Genomic DNA, 19,065 nt, shown 5'->3' on the forward strand with positions numbered 1-19,065 from the left:
ATTTGTGATACTAACTACAAAATGAGTTAAGTGCTAAATGCAAAGCGAAACTGAAATTAAATACTCCTTGAAGTGTTCATGGGATGCCTATCAAAAGCTGCTATATTATTCAATTTTTATTTAAGCAATCAAGCACCAAAATTTAAGTGCATAAGCTATGCTACTAAAAACAATTGGAGAGCCAATTACTTAGTGTGTTCCAAAATGCTATTCTAACCACAAAATGATTGCTAAATCCAAAGCAAGCTAATAACTAAAGCAAGAGCAATTTTGAGTTGCGACTTCATTTATTCCAACCCATACACTCAAGTAAAAGAAAGGAAACCATTTAGTACCATGCATTCCTTGTGAATTGTTCTAAGTTGTGTGTATGTAGGACTATGGTTTTCTATATAAAGATTTTGATAAGGCAATAAAATTCTAACAAAAAAAATTAGAAAGTGAAGAAACCAGAATATATATTGATGCCACGGTAGCAAGAATTGCAACAATAAGAACTTGCCCTATGACTAATCCCCTGAAAAATGAACTATAATCCCAAAAGGCCTTTCACCCAACATCACCAATCTCTTTTTCTTATAACTATTTTCATTTTGAATAGAGTTAATTAATTTTGACCTTTATTTTTTCTTATTTTAATTTGATGTATAATGTTATTTAATTTTGCAATCAAAATTGATTTTAAGTATATAATTACTAAAATGGGTTTTACAAAATAGAAGTATTATATTTTCTATTTTATTTGCATACATATGCTTGCATGAAAGATATATGAATTTATTACTTATAACAATCATGATTGGAAAGTCCTCTGTTAATAAGCTCTTTATTCATTGATGCCTTGACCTATACGATTATACTGTGAAGAATGAAAGTTATATCATTGTTCACACCAGGGTTGGAGCCAACGTGACATAACCCTACAAGACCTGAATAAATTTTAGTTAAATCTGGTATAAAATTCTATCTTAACTTGATTAAAAACATGGAAAAGCAAAATTACAAGGGAGATTGTAATATTATCTGCTTCATGATCTGCAAAATGTAAGAAAACTCAGTATATACAAAATACAAGGGAAACTTTTATAATTGTAAGAAAACTATAATATTATCTGCTTTTATAAGAACACATTTATCAGTCATCACAAAAGCAAAATTATCTATTCTGAAATCAAATTTAATAACATGATCCATGTGAGGAAGAAACATGGACACAAAGGCAAGACACACATTTTACTTATGTGACACTAGCTTTCTTTCTTGTAAAATGCAAACTTAATCTGCAAAGTAACTTGTCATGCACCAATAATAATGCCAAATAAATCTTTTGCACAATTATATAGCTACTGTATTAGGTACATAAATGAATTCAATGAAACACTAATAGCTTACTAATTATAGTTCAGTAGTTGGTAAAAAATAAAAAACAAAAACAAAAACAAAACTAATTTGTACATACGTCTAGCATATATCATATGACATAGATAATAATATAATAGAACTAACTTTGACGCACCGCACAAGCAACTACCTGAGCCTACTGCCTCAGCCTCGTCTTCACCGTTTGAGGGTTATCACCTTCATAATAGTTCACACCAACAAACCAATCAAATCAACAACAACAAAAATAAACCAAATCTTAATCCAATTTAATCATAATTAACACATAAATTAAATAACTCAAAAATAAATTGAAGAAAAAAATTTAAATGTTCACTTGTTAGAATTAGAGTCACGTCTCGATAATATTAATGTATGATAATTTTACTACAAAACTTGATAAAGGTCATCGAAGTAAAACTTTAATTTTGATCATAACTATTTATATTGTCGAGCTGAAATTTGAATAATGATTAGCTAACTATTTAAAGTTATTGATATGAAACTCTAATTCTGATAAGAGATTATTATCTAAGTAAATGTTAATTAATTACCCGTGGTGAAGATGGCGGAGTAGGGACTGTCGTGGGGGCAAGGAGTGTTGTCACAATCGGAGACTGAGGAGGACGAGGAGGACGATGGGAATAATCTGAGTGTGCATATCTCTTGAATGTTTACATGTATGCATAAACAAGTGACAACAATTGTGAAAAACTAACTCCTAGAATCAAGGGAAATTTAAAATATATAGATAAGCAGTGATAAGATGATCCTATCTTAGGTGATTTGATAACTATATTATCAAGTACAAATGTACTATTTGTTTGGATATCAGAACAGAGTATCAGCTTCATAATAGAAGCTTGTATGCTCACTCATTAAATTGTCAACATGCACAATTGCATACAAGACACAACTTGTTGGTGACTATGCTAGGAATAGAAAATAGAAAATTTTATGCAAATGGGTTGAAAGGGGCTGGCTGCTCAAACTAGATTAGAGGCACAAGAAGGGTTGATGGATTGAGGGGGATCCGTAGGTCCTTAATCCTAGGCACTCAAACCATACATAAAACCATCCATATACATTGACACTTGAAGAAATACCAGAACAGAACTAATGTAACCTTAAAGTTTTCACAAGTTATTTACTGAATCATATTCTGACTAGACAACCCTAACAATTCCTATACATGTGCTTATATGAAATCATGATTGCTGGCTGTGAAAAAATATTTTCAAGAATCGTGGTTGTTTATTCCATATGTGCAGAAACAATAAACAAAAGACCATCACAAAAGTACCATCCTGCGCTAGAAGAATGTTTCAATCATCCAAATCCTAATTATGCATATGAGAGTGTAAAACCAATGCAATTTTTCTTCCCTCCCCCATCCTCACAAAAAAAATAGTTAAACGATACAAATTACGTGCACTTCCTGGGGTAGACTAAGGTTCACGCCACAAGACGATTGAGGGACCACAAATATAACTTTGTCATCATTGATTTGACTATTTACTCTTCACGGAAGCAAACCCTAATATGATGATACATATGAATGTATTTTTTATTCAAAAAAAGGGGAAATGAAAACAACCTACCGGCCAGAGTATAAGAGGATTGGTTGTCTTAGTAGCGGGAGAGTGGTCAACATCAGGTTCAGCTTGCAGAGGTGAAGAAGCAACCACCGCCACTTGGGTTTTCAGAAACTGTACACGGCTAGCCTTTGGACCCTCTTGCTGAGCCTAAGCCTCAGGGTTGGGTGGGAGGAAAATGAGTAGAAAATTGATTTTAGGAAACAAAGAGAAGAGGTTTGGTAGGGACTCTTTGGGTGGTGCTTCTTCAGCCATCGTAGTTTCATCGCTGCTTCTGCTCATTGTTCAAGGGGCGATGACAGACGATGACATGCATAACCCCTTGGTGCTGGGGTTGGGCAGAGGTCGAGGGACCTCGCACGATGGGTTAGAGAATGCTATGGCGTTGTTAGGTTTCTTTCACGCTTTTGAATGCCAAGAGACACCACAGTGTGTGGATAAGAGCGTGAGATACCGTCGGTGTTTTAATAAAACCCGTTGTAATTTTTATGACCAACACACATTTTAAGACAGTTTTCAATAACCGTTTTAGAATGTGTGTCGTATAAGATTTTTTTTAGTACGATAATTACAAAAATACCACTGGTTTATTTTCTAAGACGGTTCTAAAAGAATCTTCGTAGAATGACTGTCGTAAAAATCCACATTTCTAGTAGTGGTGTCATCACAGGAGGCAAGCTGAAGGAGGTGACACAATATGGAGAACGAGATCATTGCAATCACAGCTAAAAGAGGTGTGGTCGTGCAGGGAAGTGTTAGGATGTTTTAATCTTTTCAAACATTTTTTAGTGATAGAGGATTCAATTAAGGGAGTGCACAACAATATAGTATTTGGGCATAGCTCAACATAAAAGAAGGGTTAAGATGTCATCTTCACTATATATATATATATATATATATATATATAAAGTCAATATTTTATGAAGTTGTAAACCACAAAAAATATTACACTGAATATTTTATTTAGATTAATAAATTGCAGATTTTAATTAAGGTTTAGATGGGGGAATTGAGGTTAGAAATAAGACTAACTTAATTGCATTTTGTTACAATACATTTTATCTTTTTAAAGGACTTGCCTTTGTAAGCATATGTCTGAAAGCAATATATACCACATATAATTGATTTGAGTGAAATTTAACTTGAATCCCTTAAATAAAATCTCCCGTTAAGTGTATATTATGAAAATAAACAATAAATATATATATATATATATATATATATAATATTTTTTCAAGGGAAAAATTTCTCATTTTGATTTGATGAAGATATTGCACGCTCCAAATTTCCTGGTTAGGGTTACATGAGTTTCATTTTCCTATAAACATGGTTATCATACACGTTTTAATGTAATATGTTCTCTATTACAAATATGCTAACGCTTTTCCATTTTTCAATTTACTCTAAATTACCAAGCTTTCTTTTAGAGATATTGTCAGCCATAGAGTTGAAAAGTGAGCAAATGACCAAATCATAATGAAAGAAAATCCATGAGGGCAATGTGACGGTGGCAGACAATATAATTTCATGAAGTGGTAGGGCAGCATTCAGAAACAGTTAAAATTGTACACATGCTTTCGGACCCCCACCACCACAGCATGTGAATGTTCCTACAATTCAAACGTCACTCTCACGAGTGATCTGTTCTAATATTTGTTCTGCACCCTCTGCTTGATTGGGAACACCCCGGCCTGGTTATTAACATTTGTTGAATGCAAGAAAGAAAACCATTGACACACCAAAGAATCCACCACACTCTCTTGTTCTTTCCACATTTTCATCACTTTTTTTAATTTAATTTTGTTATTTTGGGTTTATTTGTTCTATTCTAGTGATAAACAAAGGTAAGAAAGATATAAGGTTAATTTAGTGGTTAAATAATAGTGAAAGGAGAAGGAGAGGTGCAAATTCACCTAAAAATGAATAGAGACAAGCATCACGACCTGCAAATGGATTGGAGTGTTCGATGGGGTTTGGATCCGATTATGAAAACGGTGCTTCAAGATGAACTTGAAGAACACGCTATGAAGCTTCAGAGCCACAGCCCACACTTGATATTTCTCTCGCACTGCTGCTTCCTCCACTATAACACTCTTCCTTTCATAGAAAATTTTATTTGTTTATTTTTAATTTCTTAGATTTGAGGATGATAATTGTTTTTGTTAATCGTGATATGAGGGAAATGAGTAAAGAGTGAAGGATGATTCATTTTGGGATAAAGGATTATGGGTTTATAACTTTTAAAAATTTAATAAAAGAAATATTGTAGCGATTAAAAATCGTCATTACCTTAAAATAATTAAATTAAACACTGCAATAGTTTCTAAATGTCACAAAATTAAAATTAATTATTTTAAAATTTAAACACTAAGTGTGTTTGTGTTAGTAGTAAACGGACGAAAGGAAAAGAAGGAAATGCTTCGGTGGCCTGGGATGAAGAGAGCGGCAACAAAATATGTGGCTGCATGTTTGGTTTGTCAAAGTAGAACATCAAAGACCACCTCAAGAGATGCAACCTTTTAAGCACATCGGACCGCAAATGGGAGAGCGTATCGATGGATTTCATCACTATCTTGCCAAGGACTCCGGGTAATTATGATGCAATATGGGTCATTGTGGATCATCTTACGAAGTTTGTGCATTTCATACATCAAAAAGAGATTACTCAATTGCATGGAGTGTCGTCAAGCATCATGTCAGATAGAGATCTCCATTTCATATTCAGGTTTTGGAAAAGCTTATTACAAGGAGCTCTATCATAAAATTGGGTAATTAACGTTGCAAACTTAAATGATAAAAATGAGAATTTTAAAATATAAAAAATTAATGAGTAATTAATCTTAATTATTAAATTTCAACAAAATACTTATAATCCTTACGAGAAAAGTGACATGAGCAAACCTCTAACCTCCAAGAGATGCGCATAAGTTTTAGTGGTAAATGACAACGTATTCTAAAATCTCATGTTGTTGATGATGTCCAATACAAGCATACGTGTTAGGATCCAATTTACCCGTTTTTTTTTTTTGTAAATGAGTTTACCCTTTTTAATTTAGTGGCGTTTGGATATCAAACCAAACAACTAATTTAACCCAAATTCTAATTTGGGCTTAGTCTAGAACAATAGTTGAGAAAAAGAAGAAAAAAATTAAATCCTATTGCAAGGTGATGTCCATTCCCGTGTGAAAAGCGTCAAAAGAAAATTTCCATAATATATTCATTGGCCGCTAAATCTGTGTTACACCACCCCTAGCTAGCACTTTGATGATTGTTACCCGTGCAAGTCATGGCCTCTTTTTATTTCTTAGGTATGATACTTTTGATTTCTAATGCCGTGTGCATGTGGCGAAGATGATGAGATTCAAATTATACAAGAAAAAGGAATGGAAGACAATGAGAGCATTTTAGAGAAATCAAAACAATTGAAGACCTACTACGAAATATCTCTTAGCATGGATATGATATCCCTAGCTAGTAAGTCATTCAATTCATAATAGCTAGCCGGTATGGAAAGTTCGTGAAAAGCAAAATTAAATATTTGTAGGACTCTCTGTGTTCGAAAATGGTTAACCAATTTGCGCAGAAATTAAAGTAATTGCCTTCTCCATCAGTACGTAGGACTTCATTTCCTCTTGTTGAGGTTGTAACCAATTGTTAATATCCCAAATATATACCCCAAATATGAGTAAAAACAACTAGTGTCCGAAGATTAATTACTAACATATAATTTTTTTTAAAAATGTTAGCAACGAATATATTTACTTGGGAAACTTTTATCAATTCCTAATTAATCTAATGATTCACTTTTCTGTAATAAAAAAAAAACCTTAAGGGAGCCTCTCGGGAAAAGTTTTTGTATATCTGCAAAATATAATTCCTGAAAAAATCAATTCCTAATAATTATGATTTTTGAAAATTTGTAAAATGCATTTGATTAGTCTTAATATGTTTTCTAGAGATTAAAGATTAATGTAGAATACGTAATTAAAAATTTTTCGCCAATGGAAAAGTTAGATTCTTGTCCCCCTTCCTTGAAAATGTTTTTGCGAAAAACTGAGCTAAAATTGATTCTCTCAAAAATTATAGTGCAATCTTCTTTTTATTAATTACATATTAAACATGAGAATCATAGTTTCTGACTTTCAAATTCATGAGAAAATGAAAATTTTCCATCTACCAAATGCCCCTTGAGTGAAATAAATTAATTTGAGCTCTAATTTTTTTAGAATAAATTATATTTTATACAAAATCTTCATTTTTAGAATAAAATAACTTTCTGGAATTCTGAGTATAAAAACTTAAGAATGAAATAATTAATACCAATAAAAATAACAAAAGTATAATAAAATACTGTTTGTTAACCATTATTAAAATATTATTAATTAGATTGAGTATAAAAAAATTAGAATGAAATAATTCGTACCAGTAAACATAACTAAATTCTTCATTTTTATGTATTATTTAATTTATATATTTCACTATCAATAAAATTATTTTCTATAAAGTGAATTAATTTTGAAATACTACTTAGGTTTTTTAATATTTTTTTCTATTGGCTAAAATATATGAATAACCTCTTCACATATTCTTTTTCTTTCTAAATTGTTCTCCTAATTCTTGAAAGTTCTAAAATATTTTACATGCTTATTTGATTAATGACACGCCAGTAGTTTCATAAATTTTATTATCATTTTCAATTTCCAGACATGATGTCGAATCATTTTTTTTTATTAATTCAAGATGAAGATGTGAAATGTATCTCATTAGATTCACTTATATAAACATTATGAGAATCAATTAATATTCAAAACAAAAATAGTGATAAATATGGTGAAAATTGAGGCTCATCAGCAATATAGAAAAAAAAAGTGAGTCTCATTTTTAAGTTTTCAATTGATCGTGAGACTCACTCTTTAAAAGTCCGAAAATTAGTTGGTTGGCATAACTTTTATGTAGGTGAATTTATTGAAAAAAGTTTTACCTCTTAAATCAATAAAAAAAAGGTTTTAAAATTATGTCTAAAAATCAAAAAATGATAAATTTTATAAAAGGACTAACATGCCATTAATTAAATAAATTAAATAAACTAGGAGGGAGCATTTTAGAACTTTTGAAAATTATGGACCAATTTAGAAAAAAAAAATTTAAAAACCTTGTGTATATTTTTGTTTTGTATTTACAAATATTCATGAAATTAAGATGCTTCCTATAGATCTTATTATACTATTTTCCTTCTTCTTTTTCTTTTTCATATATATAATCTTATCCTTCTTAAAATGTATGACTTCACCTATTGCATATTTATCTTGTTATTCAACTTTTTTAAAATTATAGATTATTTATTATCTTTTAATTAATCCATAGGTTAAGATTGGGGTATAAGATTTCACTATATTCACATGTGAAAAAAATCTATTTAATAAAAAAAATTAGTTTTGATTTTCTCTATGTACGAAATTCTAAGTGGCAATCCTGCATTATGAGCTATATTAGGTCCTGACTCAATAAATTAGGAGATATCTATGGTATCTAACAAAGAAAAAAAAATATTACTTATTGCTATTACTTTCAAATAACTCCGTTTATATTAAATTTTTCTTCTGTTGGATGATCTCTAATTTATTATTACTAGTCAGACTAGAACAACTTTATGTTGCATGTTGGGTAGCTAATTTATCAACATAATAGCTTTCAAATTTTATTTTTTCATTAAATGTTATGTTTTCACCAAGTTTTAGTTTTTCTATCCGTCAAAATCAAAGATAATCAAAGATAAGTAATGAGAATTTTCAACAATCCACCAAATGTTAGCTACCTATACTTCTAATATTATAAAGGATTAATTTATTTCTTATTAATTTTTAGCTACTTTTACTACTAAGAGATTAACCAAGCTAGATTCCCTCAATTCACCAAATTTTCCCTACTTATACTTCTAAAAATAATTTCTTTCTTTACAAATCTTAAAAGAGATTAATTATATTTTATCTTAAATAATATACATAATTTAAAAATACGCAGTCACTGCAACATTATTGATTTTCGTAACAATTAAAAAATATTTTTAAAATTCAAAAAAAAAAAAGTTCACATTTCACTGGCAACATCTTAGCAAATGCGATATAAATCTCCAATCACTAAATGGTTTTACAATATTTTTACGATATCATTTGTAACATTTAGAAATATTTGTTAGTTTTAACAGCATCTTAAGATAATATTAACAATATTTAAAAAATTTATTAATTTATTTATTTAGTTAAAATTTTAAAATGTTAGTTGACAATTGCATATAACATTTAAAAATTGTTATTTTGTAATAATTAAAAGACTTAAATATGTCTTTAGTCATTTAAATTTGGATAATTATTTTCTTTAGTCCCTCAAAAATGAATTTGTATTTATTAATCCCTCAAATTTTCAAAATGTTACTTTTAGTCCCTTTCATTCTTTTCCTTAATACTGTTACAATTTGTGGTGATGTGTCATGTTCAAAAATACTTTTTTTAAAAATTTAATCTTTAAAAATAATTTGTGGCAATTTTAAACAATTAGAATATGTAAAAAAATTACAACAATTCTATATCTATCTTTTTATTTTTCTTCTTTAGAACCAACAAAATATGTAAAAAAAAAAAAAAACACCAAATCATCCAAGTCAAATATTTTGGCAATTAAAAATTGGCAGAAATTTGTTTAAAAAAAAGTTAAAAATAAATTTTAGCGGTTAAAAATCCTTATAAATTGTGAAATCATGAATACATTAAACAAAGAGGGACTAAAAGTAATTTTTCAAGAATTTATGGAAGTAATAAAAATAAATTATTTTTTAAGGACTAAAAAAATAATTATCCAAATTTATAGAACTAAAAACATATTTAAACCTATTTAAAAAATATAAATCTAAATAGCCTTTTTAAGATATAAAAACATTAATTTAAATATTCATTTAATAAAAGAATATACAATAGATTTATCATTTGTTAGTATCAGTTTATCTCATTCATTAGGTTATGTCTCATCAAACTCAAGATTGATAAAAAAAAAAAAAAAACCTCCTTACACAACTAAGGTGGGCTATAAACAACATGTTAGATTTGAATTTAAAACTAATGAACACTAAGTGAAGTTGTCCAACATATATATAAATTGCATCCCAAAAATTAAGGCAGACGACCTAGGACTTCCTAATAACAGATTATTACATATAAGGCAACAAGCTCACATGCATCAACAAATTTAAATTTAAGTAAAATTCATAAATAAAAATAAATTGAAAATAGATAGATTTAGCACTTCTTTTAGGGTGAAGACTCGATTATAACTAATTTTTATACATATGCATAGCACAATTTGATTAAATTATAAATTTTAAAATTTGTAATAATACTATATGTATTTAGTATTATTTATAAAATATATAAATAAATAAATTTATCATTTTTAAAAATATTTAGTATGATATTAAATATAATTACATTAAAATTGAGTAAAAAAATAATTGCATTTTTAATTTAATAGATATTATCTTCAAAAATATTAATCTTATTAAAATTTATCTAGATTTTTTTAAAAGTAATAATAGTAAAAGTAAATTTATAATTATTCAAATTAAAATTTATTAAACTCGCGTGTTATAAAAAGTCTAAAGAATAAATTTGTTATTAGTTTATAATTTATTATAAACAATTCATTGTAAATGAAATTTCTAAGTATTGTGAGTATTTTTAAAATTAACATATTGATTATTAATTTTTTACAAGATTATCATTATAAACTAAAATATATCAAATATTATAGTTTATAAAGTAATTTATCAAATATTTCATTATAAACTTTATATCAGAATCAATAGTTCATTATCTAATGAATTTTTTTATTCTAATACTCTATATGAGAGTTATCAATGTTTATCAAATCTATTATCATATTTTCAATAAAAGAAAAAATATAAAATAATTATCTCAACTCTAAAATAATTTTGTGAGTCTAATTTTATAGCACATAATCATATTAATGGTTCTGAAGCAAAATCATAATAATGGTGTGAGTAAATTTCACACTTATATAATTTTTCACTCATATAATCAATATAAAGTAAGAAATAAAAAACATGACTAAATATTTATTTTATATTTTCAATTCTATTTTTCTTATATGAAAAGTATAAATTAAAAAAGAATCTAAAATAAATAAATATGAATATATAATTATTAAAATTTGTCTATTTATTTAACAAAAATAATAAATCAAAAGACCTTCAACCACACACACACACACATATATATATATATATATTACGTTTTAAAAATTAATAATCATCTGTTAATGTTAGATCACATTAAATCGTATCAACGGGTACTCAAAAGTTAAAGATTCATTCTAATGACTCAAAAAATGCTGAAATGAATACAAGGTGGATCAATTAATAATACAACTCAAACTATCCAATAAAATATTTCACTATATATATACCCCTAATTATGCAATTTTCAAAACCAACTAAGATGTTATGAACTAACTATTGTATTGCCCCAAATTATAAAAACGAAAAGATTAATATAGAGGATACTATGATTACAATATACAACATTCAAAAAACAAAATTAACTATCCAAAATCAGACAATTCTAAAATCATTTCCCTCTTTAACCTATTAGGTAGTTTATGAATTTAGATCATGTTAACTCTTATATATATTATTATCCAATATAAAGAAAATCAAATTCAAATTTAAAAACATGAAATATAAAATATTGTAGAGATAAATTAAATTCTAAGAATTAGCTCACAAAAAGAAATTCAAAATTTACTGCACTATGTACCTCCAACAAAAGGATAAATCAAATAGTCTACAAACCTTCAATTTATTTTTTAATAAGGCATAAAATACTCCAATCTAAATGATAAATATTATGCTTGAATATGTATGCATTGTACACTGCAAACATTTAACATGTTAGTCACAAGGAGAAAAACATTCTATAAAGTGATGCTATTGTAGTGTGGCATATATACCTCTTACCCAAAATAATGCTCAAGAACCTACTAACACCACAAAAATGAAAGCGGAACAAAGGCTACGGATATTACATTTTTATATAGTAAAATATAACATATATAAAGAGCAAGAATATGTAAAAATGGATGACATCAATTAAGGTTTCTTGAACATTAGAATTTCCATTACACGTTAGAGCACTACTAGAAAAGAGCATTTTTACGATAGGCATTCTACGACGGTTCTTTTGGAATCGCTTTAGAATACGAACCGTTGGTATTTTTATAATTATTTAACTAAAAATGCCTTGTACGACACACATTATAAGACGGTTATTGAAAACCGAAAACCGCATTAAAATGTGTGTTGGTTATAAAAATTAAAACACCGTCGTTATCTCAATGGAATTTAAAAGCCATATATATATATATATATATATATAAGTCCACGTGCAGCCAGCAAAGGAACCCTAAGCAGAACCCTCCAACGACGTCTTTCTTCGGAACACAACTTCACTCCTTCGCGAGCCAGCAGATGGTACAACATCTTCACGACATTCACTCCTTCACAATGGTTCAAATGGTGCGCAACTAGCAGAACTAGCTTCACTCCTTCGTGAGCCGCCACAGGTTTGTTGAAGATCGCCTTTGAATGCAGTACGAAGGGTGGGTCTCTGATGTTCGATGTCACAAGGATCAAATTTCTCAGGTAATTGTTCTTTTTCTCTCTTTTAGGGTTTCCCTAAAATTTAAAATAAAAAAGTGGTTTTTTGTACTTATTTTATTAATGCTTTCATTGCCACGGTTTGTGTAGATGAATGGGATGTTGACGTCTGAGGAGAAGAACAGAGAGGCTACTATGTTAAAATGGATTTTGGGTTAGTCATTTTTCTTTGATTTCTTGTAAAAAGTTTTAATTGTGTCCTAATTTTACGGGGGAAGGGGGGGAAATGTTTGGTTTTGGTTTTGGTTCTTGGTGTTAGATTCTTAAAAGTCTTACTTTTCTATAATGTGAGTATCATGTAAGTCTTTAATCCTTTTTAGGGTACCTATACGGTAAATACTGATAGCCACGACAAACTTGTTTTGTAAATTTCATCCTTTTGTACACAAATATATGGAAATAGTTTTAATTTTTTAATTTATACCTATAATCACTATAACTATTGTTTTGTGTATTCTGAAAATGAGATCCGCAAAGCATGTATCTGAATCTTGACATCACTAGACCAATATAGCCTTTTTTTTAGAGCTTATTGCACTGTGCTACTATCTGGAATTTACTACTATGTCTATGTGCGTTCTTGAATTTTTAGACAAGTCGTGGTATGATTTAAGTTTGCAGCTAAAAGTTAAAAAGCCTTAGTATATGGCAATGTATAATTCGATGTTCAAATTTTAATTTTTCCCTATTTGTGTTTGTTTTTTATATAATTTTCATGTATATAATAGTATTATTGTTGCTGTTATTATTATTATATTTATTTATTGTGCTTGCTATTATTTACAGGTCTCTAAGGAAGGCACTTCACCATTTACATATATCATTGTGGACAACCAAACGTAATGATTATTGACTTATTCTTCCTTTTATTTGTATAGCTCCCCCTTCCAAAACGAAATTGTAATTAAATACAATAAGCATTGAGATTCTTGTCACTGTTGCCTCCTCAAAGTTGAACATAAAATAGGACATACTGCAACATAATTTAAAGAAAAAATAAATGAATTGAGGTTGCAAATTTTTTCTAATATTTCTCAATTCTTTTTCTCCTTTTTCTATTTCATATCAACTTTAGATACCTGAGATTGTGTTGTTTTACCCAGCAATCAGTGCATGCATGAGAAGGAAAAATAAAGCATTTTTAGTAAGAATAAAACAACAGTGTTTTATCATGATTCACAATAGTTAGATCTTCAAGCATTTTCAGTTAATGAGGTTGTTGCAAATTATATTTGTAACTTGACTAATCTTTATTCTAATTTTTAAGTAAGTCCCGTACTTGTATACATACCTCGAGATTTCCTCAAATGAAGGCTGATGATCTTCTAGAGTCAAATTTGCTAACTCCATTGAGCGGAGCAAGAATTGTTTATTTGGATGGGAGATTGCATGAAACTGCTCTAATTGTTGCACATGAGGTTATTACTTTTATAACTTATTACTTTCATAAACTGATTTGACCTTTTGTTGTTTATTTAGAGCCTCCTGATATTCATGTTTTGTCTTCTAATTGTATTGTATTCTTAAATCCACTTAGTGTCTTTCACTTTATTATCTTCTTCTGGTAAAAAAGGTTGAGAATGAGAGAATAGAGCATCATCTTATGGGAAGTACACAAAATCTCATATTTTCCAGTACAGGCAGTTAAGAAGAATATACATGGGTTGAATGATCTCATAAAGTTAGCTGATTATGTCGAGTGTGCTGCACGGTTTCCACGGGCATGTACATTGTTTTCTCTAGAGTGATATATTGTAACAATGTGTAATATAGAGGTCTCCACAAACCTTCTTTTTTATATTTAGAAATTAATTGATTTTAAGCCTTTTTATTATACCCGTCTATCAGTAAATGTGTTTTTTGTTGTGTAAAATATTAACTCAATTTGAGCATCAGAAGAAAAGATTCACTCTCATTTAAGTGGCCTTCTAAAATTGAATTGTTTATACCTGTATATATGTTCTTGCATGAGCTGTGTTTTCTTTAATTGTATGTTTTCCTTTATAGTAACCTATATACCTCATCATTTATTTATTTATGACTCTAAAAAAGAAAATTCAAGTCTTTCTTGGTTAAGACTTAAGATGCATAGGCTAGATGATCTAGCAAAATTGGGAAGACATTCAAGTGATGACACTAAACCTTTGCATGGTCTCTTTAGTAGTCTTGCATTCATTTGCCATAAATTGGCATGTACTCTGAAATTTTTGAACAGCTAAGGAAATCATTTTGGAAAAATGAAAACATCATATTTTGAGGATATCAGGTGAAGCTGAGTACCTTGACATATTTCTAATTGTGTAGTTATATGTGATATCAGGTGAAGCTGAGTACCTTGACATGCTTCACATTTATCTTGAGTTGATAAATATTCATTATTCAAAACTAAAAAAAATGGAAGGAAGAAAAGGAAATAAGATAAAAGAAAACAAAGGAAAAGAAACAAATTTTCACTTGCCTTTCATATGTTGCTCCAACCTAATCACTTCGAAGTCTGAATATTTGTGGCTTGCGGTGCCAATTAGTTACTAGCATTCATCTGTCTTGTCAATGTCATACATTAGAAACAATTCTGTTAGATGCATTCATTTTTGTTTCAAAATGAAATTTGTATTATGCATTTGGAAACTATTGAATTTTGACACTAATGAGTAAAGTATGAACTAATATGAACACAAGCTCTTACAAATAATTTTAACTTTTTGTCTTTTAGGTACTGGTACACATGCACCATTCACTTTTAAGAATCCCATCTCCCTCAGGGTAGGGAAAAATGAAATTGCTTTGCTATGCTTGATCGTTGGCTTACAGGTGAATTCCTGTTTAGAATTAGAGCATGCATTTTCTTGATTTCTTTTTATTTTTTATTTTTTATTTTTTAGCTGAATGAGGCTTACACCCAAAAAGAATAAGATTAGACCCCCATCCTGGAAAGAAATACATATTTCTCAATAAGTGGCATGAGTTCAAATATGGGATCACATGATTAGACCCCATGGATTCTTGAATACTATACATCGTCACAATTAATCCATAAAACCATTGATCACATGATTGTGTTTTGCATAAACCCATTGGTATTATTGCTTTGTTAGATGAAGCTTGGTACAATTTAAGTTACTTAACCTGAATTAGTGTATATTTATTCATACATTACCCTCTTCCAAATTATCTTTAATCCTGATTTTGTTTCCTTTCAGCATGTTTCCAAAATCAACGCATGAAAAATTTGAAGTTCTTAAATAATTATATAGGACATGTAAATTTTTTAGCATTGTTTCTTTTTAGCATTGTAAAATAAGTTCTTAAATAATTATATAGGACATGTAAAAATTTTAAATCCTCATTTAATATATAAGACATACTTTCTTTGTTTGTAGTAAATAATATATATGACTACTTGCGGTGGTTGGGTTAAGTCCACGTTAAAGGAAACACTAACTAGTAAAACAAAATAAAATATATTTATCAATTAAGAGCATAATGATATATAAAAATATATGATAAAAAATAATTAAAGATCATTAGTTGAGTTAAGAATAAAAAAATCTACACTTGTCTTTTGTGACTTTTGTGAGGTAAATTTAATTAACAAGAAAATCATTATATAAACATGCTAAAATTCTAAATATCGTTGTATCCAAATATATCAATAACTAGAAGCACTAGAGACATAATATTACCTTGTAAACAGGTCCAAAATATCCCTGCGGCTATTTGTTGTTCATTATTGGCTTTGAGTCTCCTTGGCATTCTAAATATCATGTGTCTTGGTCTAAATGCTTATTGTTGCACTGTTCAAAATTTAAATCAACTTGTCCTTTTTATTTATATATTTCTATTTTAATGAATGGAATTATTTCTATGCAAATTTTTAAAGTTTCTTACTGTTATATTTACTGTTAGTGGTTCATGAGGGATATATGGGCATTGATAGTGGTATATATGGGTTTCTTATATTTATGAAAATATTCTTTAATAATTGAATAATAAAAGTAGCTTTAACTAAAAAAACGCATTCTACATCGGTTCTGAGACGACCGATGTAGAATGATAATCATTCTAAGACGGTCACGTGTCAAAGACTGTCTTAGAATGTTGAACATTCTACATTCGGTTCTCAGATGACTGATGTAGAATGCTAAGCATTCTAAGACGATTTTTTATACGTGACCGTCTTAGAATGGTTATCATTCTACATCGATCCTCTTAGAATCGATGTAGAATGTTCAACATTCTAAGACGGTTGTTCACAACCGTCGTGAAAAGTTTCTCCTTTTTACGACGTCTCCTACGACAACGGTTAAAAACCGATGTAGAATGACTCGAATAACCGATGTAGAAAGTCTTATTTGTAGTAGTGGAGGGGTCACTTCTTTTCCACATAAAAGGTTCAAAGTGACATGGATATTTAAATTTAAAGAGTTAAATGGGCAAGGTTTCCTTTTAAATTTGGATGGATGAATAGGTTTAATTAGCTAAATTTAGAAGAGGTTATAAATACCTACTAACAAAATTTAAGGGATGAAATGAGAGATTATGCAACCTTGTGTCACCCAAGGATGTTTCTTTAGGATGTAATGAAGTGAGCATTGACACTATTAAGACTATTTTATCCACTTGTGGGAAACTTGAAAACTTGAGTATGAAAAAGTGTGGAATCTAACACACTTTGATATGTGTATTGAGGAACTTGGGTTGAGAAGGTTATTCATAAACAAGTGTCACTTTGTTAATGTTGATTATGTGGATTTCAAGACACCATATCTTATGTTCTTCAAGTTTTCTAGGATAATAAAGGATTTTTTAAGTAAATGTACTCCTATATGTCATGCAAGAACCAAAAGTTGACTGTACCCCTATGCCCAATTTTGATCAATATATGGAAATGAACCTTGCAAACTACCAAATTGTCTCATTTTTGTTTATGTTCTCACAATTTGTAGTTTATTACTTAAGGTTCTCACAATATAAATATATATACATCTTTAAATGGGATAGAGGAAAGAAAAAGATATGAAGATAAAGAGTGAAAACAATAGATGTGATGCATTATGTGATAGAAAATGAAGAGAAAAAAATGAGATGTAAGAATTAGTAAATGTATCAATATAATTACTCTTTTATTATAGTTCCTAACCAAACAACTTGATTGTTTTATTTTGGGAAATAATCAAGTTATTTATAACCAAAGTAAAGAAGAAAAGAGTAATTGTATTCATACATTTACTATTTCTTTTATTTCACTATTTTTTTCTTTGTCTCTTTTTTCATACATTTACTATTACATCACTCATATCTATTATTTTCTCTCTTTATCTTCCTATCTTTTTTTTTTTCTCCATCCTTAAATTGGGTGAATGTTCATATTTTCTCATTTAAAAAGAGTATGTACCCAAAGTAAGAAAGAAACTACAAAGTGTAAAAACATAAACACAATCAAGATCATGTAGTATGTTTACTTAAAAAAAATCCTTCATTATCCTGGAATATTTGAGGAATGTAATTTTGATACCCTAAATTTCACATGATATGCATTAACAAAGTGTCACATGTTCATGTCCTACGTTCTTAACCTAAGTTATTCAATACCCATGTTAAAGTATGTTAGACACCGACATTTCTTCATACTAAAGTTTTCCCTAAGTGGATAAAAGAGCCTTGATAGTGCCAATTCTCACTCCAATCCATCCCTACGAAACATCCTTAAGTGCCACAAGGTTTCATAAATTTCTTATGACATCATACAAAAATAATTCCTAAAAGTAGTTACAAAGATAATGAAATACACTACTAGAAGAGTGTCTTTCCACCTCGATTAAAATCAACTTTCTAAGTCGGTTTTGAACCGTCTTTGAAACGCCCATCGTAGAAAGACCAACAATGTACGACGATGGTTTTGCAACTGTCTTAGAAAGTGGAACATTCTAAGACAGTTTTGTCTCCAAACTCGTCTTAGAAAGCTCAGCATTCTACGATGGTTTTTGGGTCCTAACTGCCTTAGTAAAAATGGAAATAATATAGTATGGAACATCAACGGGTATGGTACTTCTAAATTCAATACTCATAAGAAATTTGGACAACAAATGTACTAAGAAACGTGGTTCATAACCAAGTTTCATATTAAAGGAATGGTCATAACTATAAGAATCTTCTAAAATAAATTGGCATCGCACTTATGGCCTACTTGGGAAAGTCAGAAAGGACAGAACTTTGGCTTTCCTCTACGACCACACTTAAGTATATATGCACCTTTCTTGTTAGATACAATTGCCTGAACAAAGAGACAGACCAAATTTTCAGTGTTGAAAAAAAAAAGAAAATCAATTGTGTAGGAGATAAGGTCAACAAACCATACAAAAGATT

Source organism: Glycine soja, chromosome 18 (genome assembly GCF_004193775.1).
Source record: "Glycine soja cultivar W05 chromosome 18, ASM419377v2, whole genome shotgun sequence".
NCBI lineage: Eukaryota > Viridiplantae > Streptophyta > Magnoliopsida > Fabales > Fabaceae > Glycine > Glycine soja.